General features: G+C 39.4%; 1 long non-coding RNA gene across 1 annotated transcript in view; it reads left to right on the forward strand.

The window, feature by feature from the left end:
* The first annotated feature begins 5,332 nt into the window (after window positions 1-5,332).
* Window positions 5,333-15,946, forward strand: part of LOC140627573 (uncharacterized) — a 37,391-nt gene continuing 26,777 nt past the window's right edge. The window contains exon 1 of the long non-coding RNA XR_012026249.1: window positions 5,333-5,405. This is a non-coding gene — a long non-coding RNA (uncharacterized lncRNA). The remainder of the gene's footprint in view (window positions 5,406-15,946) is intronic.

Consider the following 15,946-nt stretch of genomic DNA (forward strand, 5'->3'; position numbering starts at 1 on the left):
TTTTGTTTTGTTTTAAAGATTTTTATTTATTTATTCGTGAGAGACACAGAGTTAGAGAGGCAGAGAGAAAAGCAGGCTCCATGCAGGGAGCCTGATGTGGGACTTGATCCCCAGACCCGGGATCACACCCTGGGCTGAAGGCAGGTGCTTAACCGCTGAGCCACCCAGGCATCCCAAAGTACACTACAGTTATTTGAGAAAACGTTCTTAAATTTTTTTTTAGAGATTCATATGGATATGTACATGGTTTAAATATCTAGTTTACTTTATATCACCTCAGGGAAAAAGAGATATAATAAAATATTAATAATTGTTAAATTTAGGTGATGAATATTCATTGTACTATTTTTCTTCGTGTTTGAAGATTTTGTTTTATTTTATTTTTTATTTATTTATTTTTAATTTTTTATTTATTTATGATAGTCACACACACAGAGAGAGAGAGAGAGAGAGAGAGAGAGAGACATAGGCAGAGGGAGAAGCAGGCTCCATGCACTGGGAGCCCGACGTGGGGTTCGATCTCCGGTCTCCAGGATCGCGCCCTGGGCCAAAGGCAGGCGCCAAACCACTGGGCCACCCAGGCATCCCGAAGATTTTAATAAATAAGAAATAAAGGAATAAAAAGAATAAACACAAGGTAAAAGGTCCAACTGTGATAGCTCTAGAATCATCTACTTCTCTTCACACCCAGTTGCTTCAGTTTAGAGGTTAGCAAATTTTTCCTGTAAAGGGCCAGATGGCAAATATCTTAGATTCTGTGGGCCATACAATCTCTATAACAACTATTCAGCCCTGCCACTATAGCAAAAAAGCAGTCAGTAACAATACACAAATGAATGACTATGGCTCTAACTTAGGGAAAGTGATGGGTTAGAGGGTGGTAAGAGTACTCATACTTGGGTTAGAGTTGATGAGAGTTTCAGTTAGAGTAGGGGTTAGCAAACTGCAGCCAGTGGGCTAAATTTGGCCTACCACTGTTTTTGTAAATTAAGTGTTACTGGGGGATCCCTGGGTGGTGCAGCGGTTTGGCGCCTGCCTTTGGCCCAGGGCGCGATCCTGGAGACCCGGGATCGAATCCCACATCAGGCTCCCAGTGCATGGAGCCTGCTTCTCTCTCTGCCTCTCTCTCTCTCTCTCTCTCTCTCTGTGACTATCATAAAAAAAATTTTTTTTTAAATTAAGTGTTACTGGAAAATAGCCACTGATAAGACAAGCTGAGGAGTGACTACAAATGGATCATTTGCCCAGACTTTGCAATAACTATGCCATTGTTTGCTTTGACCCATCCATGAATATGATCTGGGGACACCATGAGGTCCACTGCATATGTTTGTATGGGATTGAGGTCCACTCCACAAGGGATCCAGGCCAAGGTGGTGGAAGAGATGCTGAAATCCAGCCCATGCTCTACTTACAAGCAATGTGCTCTGGGGAGAGGCTTTAATTACCTGATGGAAGGAGCACATATGGGTTAGGGATGGCAGCTATGATCATGAAACAATCATTTTAAAGATACACTGTATCTTTTGGGAAACCAAAGTTCCTCCTAGGGTACTGATCCTAATATAATCTAATTTACCTCCAGTAGGAAAGACTGGGGTTCCTGTGTTTATGTATTTGTTTGTTTGTTCATAACTTTTATATTTCTAAAGATTGTGTGAAGTCCAACTACTTTTCTTCATAGTTAGTACCTTGAAATTCCCTAATAAAGGGTATATTTGTAGTATACCTGAATAGTCATTTAATTGCATGTCAGGTCTCTATTGAACATTGAGATGAGTAAGGTACAGCCTCTGATCTCAAAAACATCCAGACAATGACAAAAGCAGAGAAGTAATCACATCATGATAGTAAGTGTGACAAGTGCTATGATAAAGAGATTCCTTGGAGGTAGAGTACCAAAAAGGAGCTCCAACTTGACCATTTTGTGTGTGTGTGTGTGCACACACACATACACATGTGTATGTTGGGGAAAAGACTGTGAGGCTTTCCAAAGGGGAAGTGTGATGACTGAACTGTCTTGAAGGAGGAGGAGTTTGAGTGACCTTCAAACATGGAAGTGAAGTAGAGAAAGAGTCTTCTAAGTAGAAGAGGTCTTGAAAACAGGAAGAACTAAGAGGCTCTTAAAGAATGTATATACGTGGAAAGATAAATACTGCATGATTTCACTTATATTTGGAATCTAAAATAGTCAAATTCATAGGAGCAGAGGATAGAATCGTGGTTGCCAAGGTGGGGAGATGGAAAATGAGATGTTGGTCAAAGGCAACAAAGTCTTAGTTATGCAAGATGAATGAATTATGGAGATCTAATGTTTAGCATGGTGATGATATTATAATATTATTATAATATTATTAATATTATATTGTATACTTGAATTTACTAGGAGGATACTTCTTAAATATTCTCACCACCAGCACCACCACTCCCACACACAAATGGCAAGTATATAGATGTGATGAATAAATTATTTAGCCTGAGTGTGGTAATCTCTTCACAATGTATACATATATCAAAATGTCTAGTTGTAAACTTTAAATATATACAATTTTCATATGTCAAAGATATCTGAATAAAGTTGTTTCAATAATGAAAATAAAGATACTTACATAAACAAAGAATTTGTGTTGGGGGGATACTTGTTGTGGGTTGATGATGAGAGCCAAGATACAATCCAGTAATCCCACTTCTGGGTATATATCCAAAGGAATGAAATCAGTATCTTAAAGAGATATACATACTCTCATACTCACTACAGTATTTTTCACCATAGCCAAGATATGTCAAACTCCTAGAAGCAGAGAATAGAATGGTAGTTGCCAGGGGCCCCAGGGGGTGGGGGTGGGGAAAAGGTGGAAGATGTTACCAAAGAGTACAAAATTTCAGTTACACAGGATGAATGGGTTCTGAGGAATCGATGTATAGCATGGTGATTAGATTTAATAACACTGTATTATATGCTTGAAATTTGCTAAGAGAGTAGATCTTAAGTGTCCCAACCACAAAAAAAAGTAAGTATGCGAAGAAATGGATATGTTAATTAAATTGATTGTGGTAATCATTTCACAAAATAAAGATTTTATTTTATTTATACCTACTTAAATATTTATTTATTTATTTTATTTATACCTACTTAAATATATACAGTTTTATTTGTCTATTGTTATCAATAAAGCTGGGGAATTTTTTTAAATAAAGTATCTGGAATTGCACACACAAAAATGCACTCAGTGTGATAAAAGCTATTGTTGGTGGGAGAGTGTGAATGGAGTTGAGGGGTGGGAGATTAAAAGGTTAAGATGCACAGATATGATGAGTGTCCTGAGAGAAAGTATGGTGTGAAGCCCTATGATAGTCTCAAAACGTTTTTTGAGTTCAAAAGAGAAAAAGACCATTTGGCTGGATCTCAAGAGAGAGATGAGGTTGGAGATAAACTTTGAAGGGTTTATACAATTTTGCCAGTGGATTCTGAAAGCATTCCAAGTAGAAGGAACAGCAGAGGCCTAGGAGTAGGCAAGTGCAGGCACAAGTGTTCAGGGCAAGGCAATGATTATGCTTAGAAGCAAGGCTTTGTGTAGTGTACAACAGTAGATGAGTCAGGGAAGGGAAGTCAGCCTCACCCTTGACCCCCAGGTGATGGTTTCCATCAGAGACTGTTCTAGGCATTCCATTGTCGGTTTCCATTTCTGGTAACTTTTGCATCGAGAGGAAACATTTTTGCATCACTAGGCCCCATAGATCTTTCAAGTTTTGTTCCACCTGGCATAAATTTCTATTGATATTGATGTCAAAATGGAGAGATGCTATGAAGGAGTGGTTTGGAGGGGACTCTGGGGCCAGACCATCTGGGTTTGACTTGTAGCTCAATATTAACTAGCTGGTGACACTGGACCCATCGCCTAGTGTAATAGGTTGAATTGTACCCCCTCCCATTCATATATTTAAATCCCAACTCTCAAGACCTCAGAGTATGACCTTATTTGGAAAGAGGGTCTTTATAGTCAAGTTAAAGTCATACTGGGCCCGGGCAGCTTGGGTTGCTCAGCAGTTTAGCGCCGCCTTTGGCCCAGGGCATGATCCTGGAGTCCCGGGATCGAGTCTCACCTCGGGCTTTCTGCATGGAGCCTGCTTCTCCCTCTCCCTGTGTCTCTGCCTCTTTCTCTCTGGATCTCTCATGAATAAATAAATAAAATATTTTAAAAAGTCATACTGGGCCCCAAATTTTTATCAGCGGCATGCTGATAAAGAGGGGAAATTTGGACACAGAGATGACATGCACAGAAAGAAGATATTGTGAAGAGATGCAGAGAGAAGATTGCCAGGTGAGAAGCCTGGAACAGGCTCTCCCTCACAGCTTCAGAAGGACCCACATCCTGATCTCAGACTTCTGGACTGCAGAACTGAGATGCTACGTTTCTGTCATTTGAGCCACCCAAGCTGTGGTACTCTGTTTCAGCTGTCCCAGGAAGCTCCTACATTTCATCTCTCAGGCTTCAGCTTCCCTTATTGGAAAATGAATCATAACCACCTTACAGGGTGGTAGGGATGAATAAAAGACTTAAACACAGAAAGCTCTTAGAGTGATGCTCAAAATAGAAGTAAGTGTGTGCTATTCATATTCTGGGTGTAATTTGTTTTCTGTCAAACCATTTATATTCTGTATCCAGGTAGCTTCCTTGTGGGTATCTCTATCAAGAGGGTTTGAGGTGCCCGGGTGGCTCAGTAGGTTTAGCATCCAATTGGTTTCAGCTCAGGTCATGATCTCAGGATCTTGAGATCAAGCCCTGTGTGAGGCCCCACACTCTGCGAGGAGTCTGTTTCTCCTTCCTCTTCCCCCTCTGCTCCTCCCCGTACTTGCACTCTCTTCTTCCTCCTTCCCTCCCTCCCTCAAGTAGATAAAATCTTTTTTAAAAGAAGGCTTAAATACTTGTCCTTTACTTTTGACAAGCTGCTCTTAGCTTGTAATCACTGTCCCACTTTGGGCTTTCTTCCCATGTAAATTTTTATACTTTGCCTTCCGATCAAACTGCTTCTCAATGCAAACATGTCTTTCATTAAACATATTTTCTTTCACTCATGGTGCCTGAACTCCCGTGACCCTAATCAAATAGATTTCCCATAAATTCTTTATCCTAGTATCTGTTTTAAAGATGCACTCTCAAGAACATACCTGCTTTCCATTTCTACCTGCAAATAGCAAAACAATATCAACTGGCAGAGATAATTACCCACTTGTGAAAAAGGTGTTATTTCTTTCTACTGCAATGCAGTGCAATAGAAATGTCACTCTGAGTCAGGTTATATTAAGTAGCTTTATGTCACATGACACAGTGTGAACTGACACATGCTGTGCTTCTGGATTAGATCTGGGATCAGAAATGGAAAGAAACACATTTGTAACTGAAGTAAGTACTACTGGCTGTAAGTAACAAACCTGCAATTCATATTGTTATTCCTTATGTGCTTTTTTTTTTAAACTTTGTTGGGGCAATAAGGGTGTCGAAATTAATTATGCAATTTAACCACATTTCTAATGTTAATTTTGAGCTGTATTGAGTACCTTGGTTCCTGTCTTTGCCACTGACTAACATATGACCTGAGGTGAGTTCCTTCCTCCCTCTGGACCTCAGTTTCTCCAGTTTCTAAATTAGAGTGCTGGGCTAAATGATCTCAAAGCTTCATCCAGCTCTAAGATGCTAAGATATTCTTAAGCTCTGCAAAAGTACAATGTAAGACTCTGTAAGGGCATAAAGGCCAGCTAACTCTGGCTTTTCCCAGTGGCATTTTGGCTTTCTATCTGAAGACTCTATTGCTTGTATTTTAAATTCTGCTGTAGCTCCATGAGGCTTTACTGACAGCTTCAGAATTAGAGAGCTAAATATCTTCTACTGGTCCCAATGATTACATAATGAATACAAATATATTGCCAGAAAGTTCTTTCACGAGGTAAGTAACATACGCATTCAATGAAAGGCTTCAGCAAGGCACTGATGTGAGGACCAAAGACAAATTACAAATAATTGATTGAGGTTTTCATGTGCATGATGAACAAGCCCATTTTCAATTATACGTGAAATGTAATCATCCTCCTTTTTTTGCAGTAGACAAAAGTTATCTTATGGATGGTATATGTAAATGTGGGCACTTGAAAATATTCATCTATAATGAGACAGAATTTGACTGGCAGGAAAGAGAACAAAGGGGAAGAAGAGATCTGAGGGTCTGAAAGATGGCTCTAGGATAGAAGCACGAACACTCCTTCCTCGGCCCTGTCACCCTCCCACGCTCACCCCAAGGGGACTGAGCAGATATGGCGGCACAGATGTTGCAAGTACTATGTGTATATTTATTTATTTATTTATTTATTTATTTTAGGTATCCAATTAGGAAGGACTGTTTGAAAGGATTAAATTCAGCCTAGAAAGTCAGGAGGAAAAAAGGGGATAGAATCTGTCTTAGGCTGGGCATATGTCAGAGTCTGGGGATTTAAGAGAAAGTGGCTGGCCTGGGTGTGCATGGTGGGCTGGGTCCCGGAAGAAGAAGGGCAGATAGATGATTCTGGAGAAAGACGTTACAAAAGACCTGGCTTTTTCTTTCTATGAGTAGCTGAGAAAAAACAGGGACTAAGAAAGCTGGGTTTGTTTTGTTTTCAACCAGCCATGGCAAATGGGACTCTGCTATCACACTGTGGTGAGTTACACACAATCCGCTTGCACCAGATATGGAACTGAGGACTGTCACCCTGCCCTGAAGTGCAGTTTGTTCTGTAAATGCCTGAAGGGGCAGGAGCTGCTCCCCACCCCACTAGCAAGGAGTGGCAATTAGGGAAATGAAAGGACAAGAGAGCCTCCAGGGTTGTTTTTGTTTTTTGTTTTTGTTTTGTTTTTTTTTTTAGCTAAAGTGTAAAACCCCTTTACTTATGCTCAAGGTTCCCAGCCTGAGGACCACAGTTCTTGGAAAAAAACTCAGGGCGCATTCTATGCAGACAGTATACGTGCTATTTCTCACATACGTATATCACAATTTTCCACCTACTTTTTGTTTTGCAGGTAACTGTTTATCTCCTTGTATTTCATAGTACAAAACTCCATCTTCACATTAAGACACTCATGATTTATAGTTGTATTTAGGTGTTTTGTACTTTATCAGTCACCAGATCATGTGGAGTTACCTAATATTTTTAAAAAGGGATATTTATCTTGGAAATGTTCCGGACCTCTCCTTTAATGTCTTGGGTGGTGACAGTGGATGAGCCTAACAGAAAATGCCCTGATAAAGGACTGCCTTAGTGCACTGGCTACAGAGTCCTTGACAAATTCAGGAAAGTTCAGGGATACTGGTGGAGAGAATGTCTTAAAGAACCGATCGTTTCTGTTTCTGGGGTGATGGATGTGGTGAGCTTCTAATATCTAAGATGCTAAGATATCTTATATATTAGATATCTAATATCTAATATTAGATTAGTATTAATATTAGGTATTAATATTCTTATCTCTAGAACCAGGAAGAAAATACAAGAAGGAATCAGAGACTTGGAAGTTCTCTGTATTGCCGTGGTCAGTAGACTAAAGAGGAGAGGAGAGTAAGTATCAGAAAGTTGTCTCTCCTCTTCAGAGGGCATTAAGTGTGCCAAAGAGTTAGGACCCATCAGCAACTACCATTTGGCATTCATGGGGATGATCGCCAGTCTGCTCGGACTGCTATAATGAAATGCCATAGAGTGGATGCCTGAAACAGAAATCTATTTCTCATGGTTCTTGTGGCTGGAAGTCCAATATCAGGATGCCAGCCCAGTCAAGCTCTGAATAGACCCGGCTTCGTGGTTCATAAATGAGTGTCTTCTCCCTATGTCCTGGTGGGGTGGGAAGGAAGAGAGAGTTCTCTGGGGTCTCTTTTGTAAGGGCACTAATCCCATTCAGGAGGGCTCCATCTTTATGACCTAAACACCTCCCAAAGGTCCTCCCTTCTAATACCATCACACTGGGGAGTAGGTCTCAACATAAGAATTTTGGAGGGACACAAATATTCCGTTCTTAATGGCGACCTCATCACAGAATCCTGGCCTTTCTCTTCTTTGAAAATTTTGCAAAGTTCCCACGTTTTTTGGAGAAAAGTCATTATGCACAGACTTTTAAATACCACCCCCGCCAACATGCACACACATACAGTACTTGGGGTCTCAAACATGAGTTAGGTCACTTGAAATGTTTACATAAATGTTCCCCTTTCTTCTGCTCCCCCCGACTCATCCTCTTCATGAGAAGATGAAGGGCTGTTTTGTGCCAAGTTTCTGACCAGGTAGTAGTGGACCAAATGATTAGTGCTATAGTTAAATTTCGACATCCTCTTTGAAATGTGGTCATGGGTGAGCCAGGAATACAGACACTGGGGAAAATGCTGCCCAAGTTTACCAATGGTAAAAGAGCCCAGCTATTTCCTAATAATGAAACATGAATTTGTTACTGCTTCGCATCAAAGGACTGGCATGTTATTAGAATAACGCAAAGGAACTGCGATCTTATTTTTGAAACGATTGATTTTCAAGAGTAAAAGAAAAGCTGGGCTCCTTGGTAATATAAGTTCAATGAGGTGCAGCAAAGAGAAACTCTAATAATCAAAGAATGACTTGGCTGGACAGGCCATGGTATAGTTTGAAGAACATGCTTATTGAAAAGAAATATGGAAAAAAGAAAAAACCTTAGCTCCCAACCCCACAGCAGATCAGACATTTATATAAAGAACCACAAGGAAGAGAAAGAAAAAAAACTAGGTTGCAAGAAATTCTCTTTAATACCTAAATCCTTCTGGAAGATGCAGGACAGATCTTAACTACACAACTTGCCCAAGTTCTCCAACTGTTTGGTCACTTTTGGCCATTTCCTCCAGTCCCTCCACAATTATTAAATATTATTACTGCATTTGTCACCGATGCCTAGCTTTTAAGGGTTTTATTTTAAAAGCTGAAGTATCCAAGTGTTTATTATTTTCTGAAACAGCATATTCTAATGGTGCTCTTTAGCTAATGCTCTGGTCACCTCCTGCCCTATCTCCATTATGAATCATTATTTTAAGATGTGTAACTTGGCTACAGAAAATTGCTCTATGAAGACACCTGAACAGCAAGTTCTCGTATGAGTGGGGATATTTTAAGATGATGAAATGTTTTTTAAAAAAGGATAATAAATAGTCTTTAATAGCTTAGACTGTATTTCTGAGCTCTTAAAAGTTGAAAATGAGTTGTTGAAGTTTTGCAGTTGGTCTTTCTCTTTTCTTTTTTGCTTTTTGGAAATAAAAGACAACCTATTAAGCCTCCATCTAGAGCAGACTCCTTTCTAACTTCTTTGCCCCTGTAAATCAGGCTATAAAGAGGTGAGAATCAGCTCCAGATTTGTGACACCTTTCTTCCCTAGAGTCAAGAATATTGCTATTTTCATTGGCTTTAGAAAAAAATACAGTGCTGTTTGTAGTCATTAACATAGCCATTGTTTCAGGAAGCTCTCATTAATGTTCGCTTTTTAAAATTCTGCCCTGGGGGCATTAAGTGGCCAAAAGAACATGAGCTTTGAAGGGAAATAACACAAAATTTAAATCCCTTTTCTCAGGCCTAAAATAGAGTCTCTACAGATCATAAGGATTACACGAGATAAGGCACACGTTATCACTTAACACAGTGGTCAGGGGCCTAATAGGCACACAAGAAACGGTAGCCAACTCATGATGATGATGGTGACCATGACTTTTTCCCTTGGAAACAAAAATAGAGGATCTCATCTGCATCAAAGAGATTGGCAGAATGTGTAAATCCATGTAAGGCAATGCTCTTATTAATCTCATTCCACGCGCTTTCTTTTTTTCTTTTTGGAAATAAAAGACAACCTATTAGGCCTCCATTTAGAACACACACACACACATGCACACACGCACACACACACAGTTAACCTTCCATCTCTCTGAGTCCCAGAGAATATGTGGTGAAGGGTTTCTGAAAGTGGTAAAAAGAATGCTAATATCAAATCAAAGAAAATTTATACACTGCCTAAAGGAAAGCTCCCAAATAAGTACCAGGAAACTTCTAGTAGCCTTAAGATAGTATGAGAACTGAATCTCACAGGATAAAGCTATTCGGAATGTCCCACATCCCTTAAAATATCATTCTAATCCATAGCACCAGAAACAAGAGCAATTTTCTAAGGTATCTGACCCAGGCTTAAGTGATACTTAAGAGGACGAAGTTGCAGATACCCCTATTGTGCTCAAAGACCTTGACACGAAATAGCAGCTAATGATATGTTCCTGAGCTCATCTGACCAAGTGTCTTGGAGTTAAGTCATATTTTTGTCATCTCAGGCATGTGTGTTGATACTGCTCACTATGTATTCCTTGTACGTACTTAACACAATCCATCCCATTTAGCCAGCAAAACTAAAATAATGGATTCTTGACAGTGACTCCGGTTGGGGTGTTGCATTTGCAAGCAAAACACACTCTTACTTCCTCAATATTGGCTGCTTTAGTGGAGGCTCTTACAGCTGACAACACAACAGAGAACTTCATAAAGAAAGTCTCATGATAGCTGTTATTTATTATGCAAATGCTGCCTGCCATGGCAACATTGCATCCAGGAGTTTGCTTTATTTGCACTAGGACATGGCCTGCATATTCAAATGAAGGCAGCCGTACATTATGCCTACACATTACAAAGATTTTGTTTTCCTTGACACTTACAGGAGAACAAACTGCAATTAATATAGCCTGTTTAAGCAGACAGCACCCAATTAGTTATCATCCATTTTCAGATTGGGATGCTAGACAAAAAACATGGAGCTGGGCTCCTTATTCAAAAGGAAAATACATCCAAACTACAGGTTTTCAAAGACACATTTAACTCACAATGGCAAGGATACTCACTTAGCCTTTAATGTGAAATGGAGTGTTAATTTTTCTCTGTCACCTCTTAATTGCTTCCTTATTATACTGTTCAAGCAGTTAATTGCTAGACTGAGTGAAAGAGTGTTTTCAGGGGAAAGGAAATGCCACAGCATGAAAGAAAAAAAATAGAAGCAGTTCACTAGTGTAATTGGGTCTGATATAACATTAGCTATGGTATTCCTTTTAGTGGTATCTACAAAAATTAATAGGCAAAGCCAAATTGTTTGTGATTGGGAAAGTAGAGAAAGATTAAGTCAATTGGCATGCCTACGTATGACTTTCATCACTGTCATTTACCAAGCAAGCAAGTGGACTCTTCTATGCCATCAACATTTGGCCCAGATGTAGGCTGCTTTCCCCATGTGTGGTGCAGATGAGGACATCTCCATAAGCCAAATATTCCTCCCGCAGAATATGCTTCCAGGGATCTGTGTGGACACTTGTTTGCTGCCTTCCCTGTGTTAACTCTCCAAAGTATGATTGAGGAAGAAGAGACGGCAAAAAGCAGTTGTCCTATGCTTCTCAATGCTTTGGAGCTCCCTCTACAATTCCATTTGTCCTCAGGGATATTGACCCTTCCTTTTATTACCATCAAAAATGGGAGTTGACACTGTCAGAGCTTGATTGTGCTTCTTCAGCAAAGAAATGGATAGTCAGAATAAAAGGCAAGAATTACAGACATTTAAACAACAAAACATAGATCACCGGCTTTAATAAGGATGTTTGCATGCCAGTGTTAGAGAATTCATAATAAGTATTATTTTCCACATCCTCTAATTTTATTAGAGCACAGCAATTATTAATGAAGAGAGATGGTAAAGAAAACACTTGCTTTAATAGTGAGGTCAGAAGAGAGATTTTTATTTGTATTGCATTTTAATGATGATCAAGAGAAATAATTTTTGTTGTATCTTAAATTTAACTTCCCAATGAAATATGAGAAAAATATCAACCATTTACTGAATTGTGTTCATTAGCATTTACTCAATGATTAACTCTATAGGCTTTCTTGTTTGTTTACTGCTTTTAGAAATCTGCCCATCTTCCCCTGATTTTGCGTCTAGAAAGGCAGGGGTAAGAGAAGGAGAAAGTGATTGGGGGTGGATTCTCTCTATGAGAAGACAGAATTCCCACAGCTTCATTTCTAATGTATTCAATTGGTGAAAGCGGTTACAAAGATTCACTCAGTCTCCAGATGTGAGAACACAGACTCCACTTCTCATCAGTAAGGGAGATAGGATGAATATGTGGGTAGGGTCATTCTGAAAAATACAACCTGCCACAACGAATGATTGTAGGCCTTTGACAAATATTTACTGGGCTCCTACACTTTGCATACATAACTGATCTAGTCCTCCAACAAATATTTGCTGGGCTGTAACCCTGAGACTTGAAGCATCCTGGAGAAATCCTAACATTAAACAGAAACTCACAACTTGTAAATGAGTCCCCAGTATCTCACAGATACCTGCCCTTTATCATAAGGCCTTTCACCTATAACATACACAGACATCCCAATCCCCCCTCCAATCTCACAAATGAATTCTCGTCATCTCACAGGAGAAATACCCCCTGAATGGTTCCCCTGCATTTTGCAGATGGAGTGTACAATCACGTGATTTGTTGACTCATTGATTTCTCACTTGTTTATTCAACACATGTTTATTGAATACCTACTTACATGCCAGAAACTATCCTAGGTAGTGGGATTACAGTGACAAAGCAGGCGTTGTTTCTGCCCTCACTGAGCTCTCAGTACAGTGAAGGAAACTCAAAACTAAATGAGCAATTATAATGCACAATGATAAATTTTATGATGAGGGAAATATAGAGTGGCATGGACTTGGGTGAAGAAATACTTCCTGAAGGAAATGCCAGTTGCTGGCAAATCCTAACTGTAAGTTTGGTGAAGGCAAATACTCCCTACAGTCTACAATATAGACACTTAATGAGAGTTTCATAAAGCTTTGGTTAATAAGTTGAATCCAATTACTCACTTCTAAAACCTTCCAATGGTGTACACCTTAGTAAGACATTTAGAGTCTTATGTGACTTGGCCTTGCCCTTCCAGCCGCTGGTACTCTTATCATTCCCAAAACATGGCATATGCTTTCATGCTGCTACATCCTTTATCTGTGATGTCACCATAGCCCTGAATGCTTTTCTTCCTCTGTGCATGTGTGTGCATTGCCTGTCTTATCTTATTCAATCCAAAAGTAGTAATCCAAATGTTGGGCTCTACCTGAAACCTTTCATGACCAACCTTACCCAAGCTGGAGTTCACTGCATCTTCTACTTTGTCTGGCATTATAATTACTTCTGCATGTCTGTCACCTCCCTCATTCATTTATCTATCCCCTTGTCAACAAGTACCTACTAAGGATAGGCTATACCTTCAATGTGTTATGCTAGATGCTGGGGATACAGTATAGAAAAAATGGGCAAGGTTCTTGCCCTTAGGAAACTTATCCCTCTGCTCCTTGCACAATAATTCATCCAGTGTAGAAATCCAATGCGTGTCGAATAAACGAACGGATATTGGGATGAATGGTTTGACTCTGGATTATACCTCTCTATATATCACAAAAAGCCTATGATTTGGAACTAAGAATATATGTTACTTCTAAGATGGATCAATTGACCCAAATACAAATGAACCCAAAATGGGTTGTTTCAAAGGTTCTGGTGATTACCATTTTAATGAAACAGCTACATTGCCCCCATGTGAACTGAAAGACTATATCATTCATATAAATAGTTTCATTCTCTCTAGCCTAGACTACAATTTTGCTAAACAAGTAACATTGTTTGCATATTTTTTTTCTAGTTTTACTGAGGAATAATTGGCATTTATCACCGTATAAGTTTAAGGTATACAGCAAGAGAGTTTGATTTACATATATTGTGAAATGATGACCAGAATAGGTTTGGTTAACATCCATCATCTCATATAGATACAAAATTTTAAAAAAAGAAAAAAAATTCTCCTTATGATAGAAAGGATCACACTTCTTGAAAATATATTAATGCAGGGTAATATTCCTGAACGGACTTCCCATTGATTTTCTTCCTTTCAGATAATAAACCATGGACCACGTGTCTTTTATACATTTCATACTGCCTTAATTTTCACAACAAATTGTCCCTGAGTTCCTACTTTGTAACATGCACTGTGTTAGGCACAGCCTTAAATAAACTGCTTCCAGAGACTGACTAGGAAAACAACACAAGTTACTCCCATCAAACTACCGAGAGACCATAGAAACAGAGACGGTGTTTTTCTCACTCCCTCTTCAAAACAATTGAAACATCGACACTTAAATCTTGATAAATAGTAAAATGTGTCTCCCAGTCCTCCCCACTTCTGTACTAGTTTTGATGCATGAGTGTGGTATTCCTACCAAATGGGTCAAACCGGATAGGAAAGTTAATAAGCAAGCGTATGCAGGACAAGATCACTCCGGCAGGAAGATAAGCTCCCTTCAGTATGCCACACTAGTGTGTCCTGCCACCCCCATCTCCTACATACCCCTGAATTTAACACCCTGGAAAGACTACCTGTGCTTCCATTGACAAATAGTATCTTTCCAATTTCATAGATTGAGATCACTCTGCACTTCCGACACCAAAGGAAGCAGGACAATGACTGCTAATGGATACCCCGTTGTGTTAGGCAAGCACATTGCCCCAAAGTACACTGTCATTACAGATCTCTTCCAAGTCTCATCCTGACCCCTAATCATGGATTTTAAAATTAACAATCCTTTTAACTACTTCATTTCTGATTATCAAATCCAAACCAACCAGCTATTAGGGCCTGACACCTCACTCATTAGGAAAGGTGTTCTCTGAGCGGCTATGCAAAGCTTTGATAATGCAGCCAGTTGCCCATTCTGTCATTTGTCCTTTCAGTTAGTTAGTTGATTGAGCTACTAATACTGCTCTTAAGAAAGAGAATAATTGGTGATATTTACAGTGCCGTTAGCTAACAGGTTGGAATCTTACATTACATTCTGTAAGTTTTCAAAGCTTGCAGGAGTTTCTGGGTCCTAGAAAATGTGTCCCTAAAGTCATATGGGTTTAATAAGCTAGTAAATAACATCTGAACCTCCTTGTGACTTATTTCTGGCTACAATATAAAGATAGCAAGACTAGGTGAGTACAAAACTACAAGAAAAATAAATGCTGGTGCTAAGTTAGTATTTGGGAAGAAAATTCTGGCTATTGGCTATTAACCAGGCCCCTGGAATGGAGAAAGGAAAATATAAGACTTCCCAAAACATTTCTATTGTTTCAGAGAAGATCTTTATTATGGCATACTCCCAGGCAACCACCAACTGTGTTTGTTTAATTTGTCAAAGGGACTTACCAATATTACTGAGAAGCCTCTATGTCATTTTTTCACAGTGTAGTACCAATTAATACTAGTGGGGGTGGGGGTTATACCAATAATGGCCCAAAGCTTAGAGCACAACACGCCACCAATAGTTCATTTTGCAGAGTTAGAATTCCACAATAAACTGATATTCACATTTCCCTTCCTTCTCTCCCCCTCCTCAAACTCAGTCCACTCTACCATATAGTTGTAAACTCTTCTGAAAGCAGATGTCTTATTCATCCCAGTATCCTCTTCCTGTGTAGCAGCACCTGGTATGGTGATTTGCATGTAATAACTGCTCAATAAATTGGCTTCTTTGTTTTTAAAATTAACAAAAGGCAGAATGAACTAGATGCGATAATAGGGGCATAAGCCAAGGCCCTAGGGACTGTGGAGGAGGGAATAAAGTTCAATGAATCAATAAGAGGAAAATGGGAGAAAAAATACCTCTTAGAGACTTTGGAACAATAAAGTAATACAGGTTCAGTGAATTCTAAAGGATCAGTCAAATACTATGCTTTCAAGATGAATTAGTTGATTGGGTTAGAATATCTGTCTGGCTCATCATGGGACATTATAACCATTGCTCATTATGCAGCTACCCTTTCCATCAAGACATGAACTTGGGCCATGGTTTCT

The sequence above is a fragment of the Canis lupus genome, chromosome X (assembly GCF_048164855.1).
Source record: "Canis lupus baileyi chromosome X, mCanLup2.hap1, whole genome shotgun sequence".
Taxonomy (NCBI): Eukaryota; Metazoa; Chordata; class Mammalia; order Carnivora; family Canidae; genus Canis; species Canis lupus.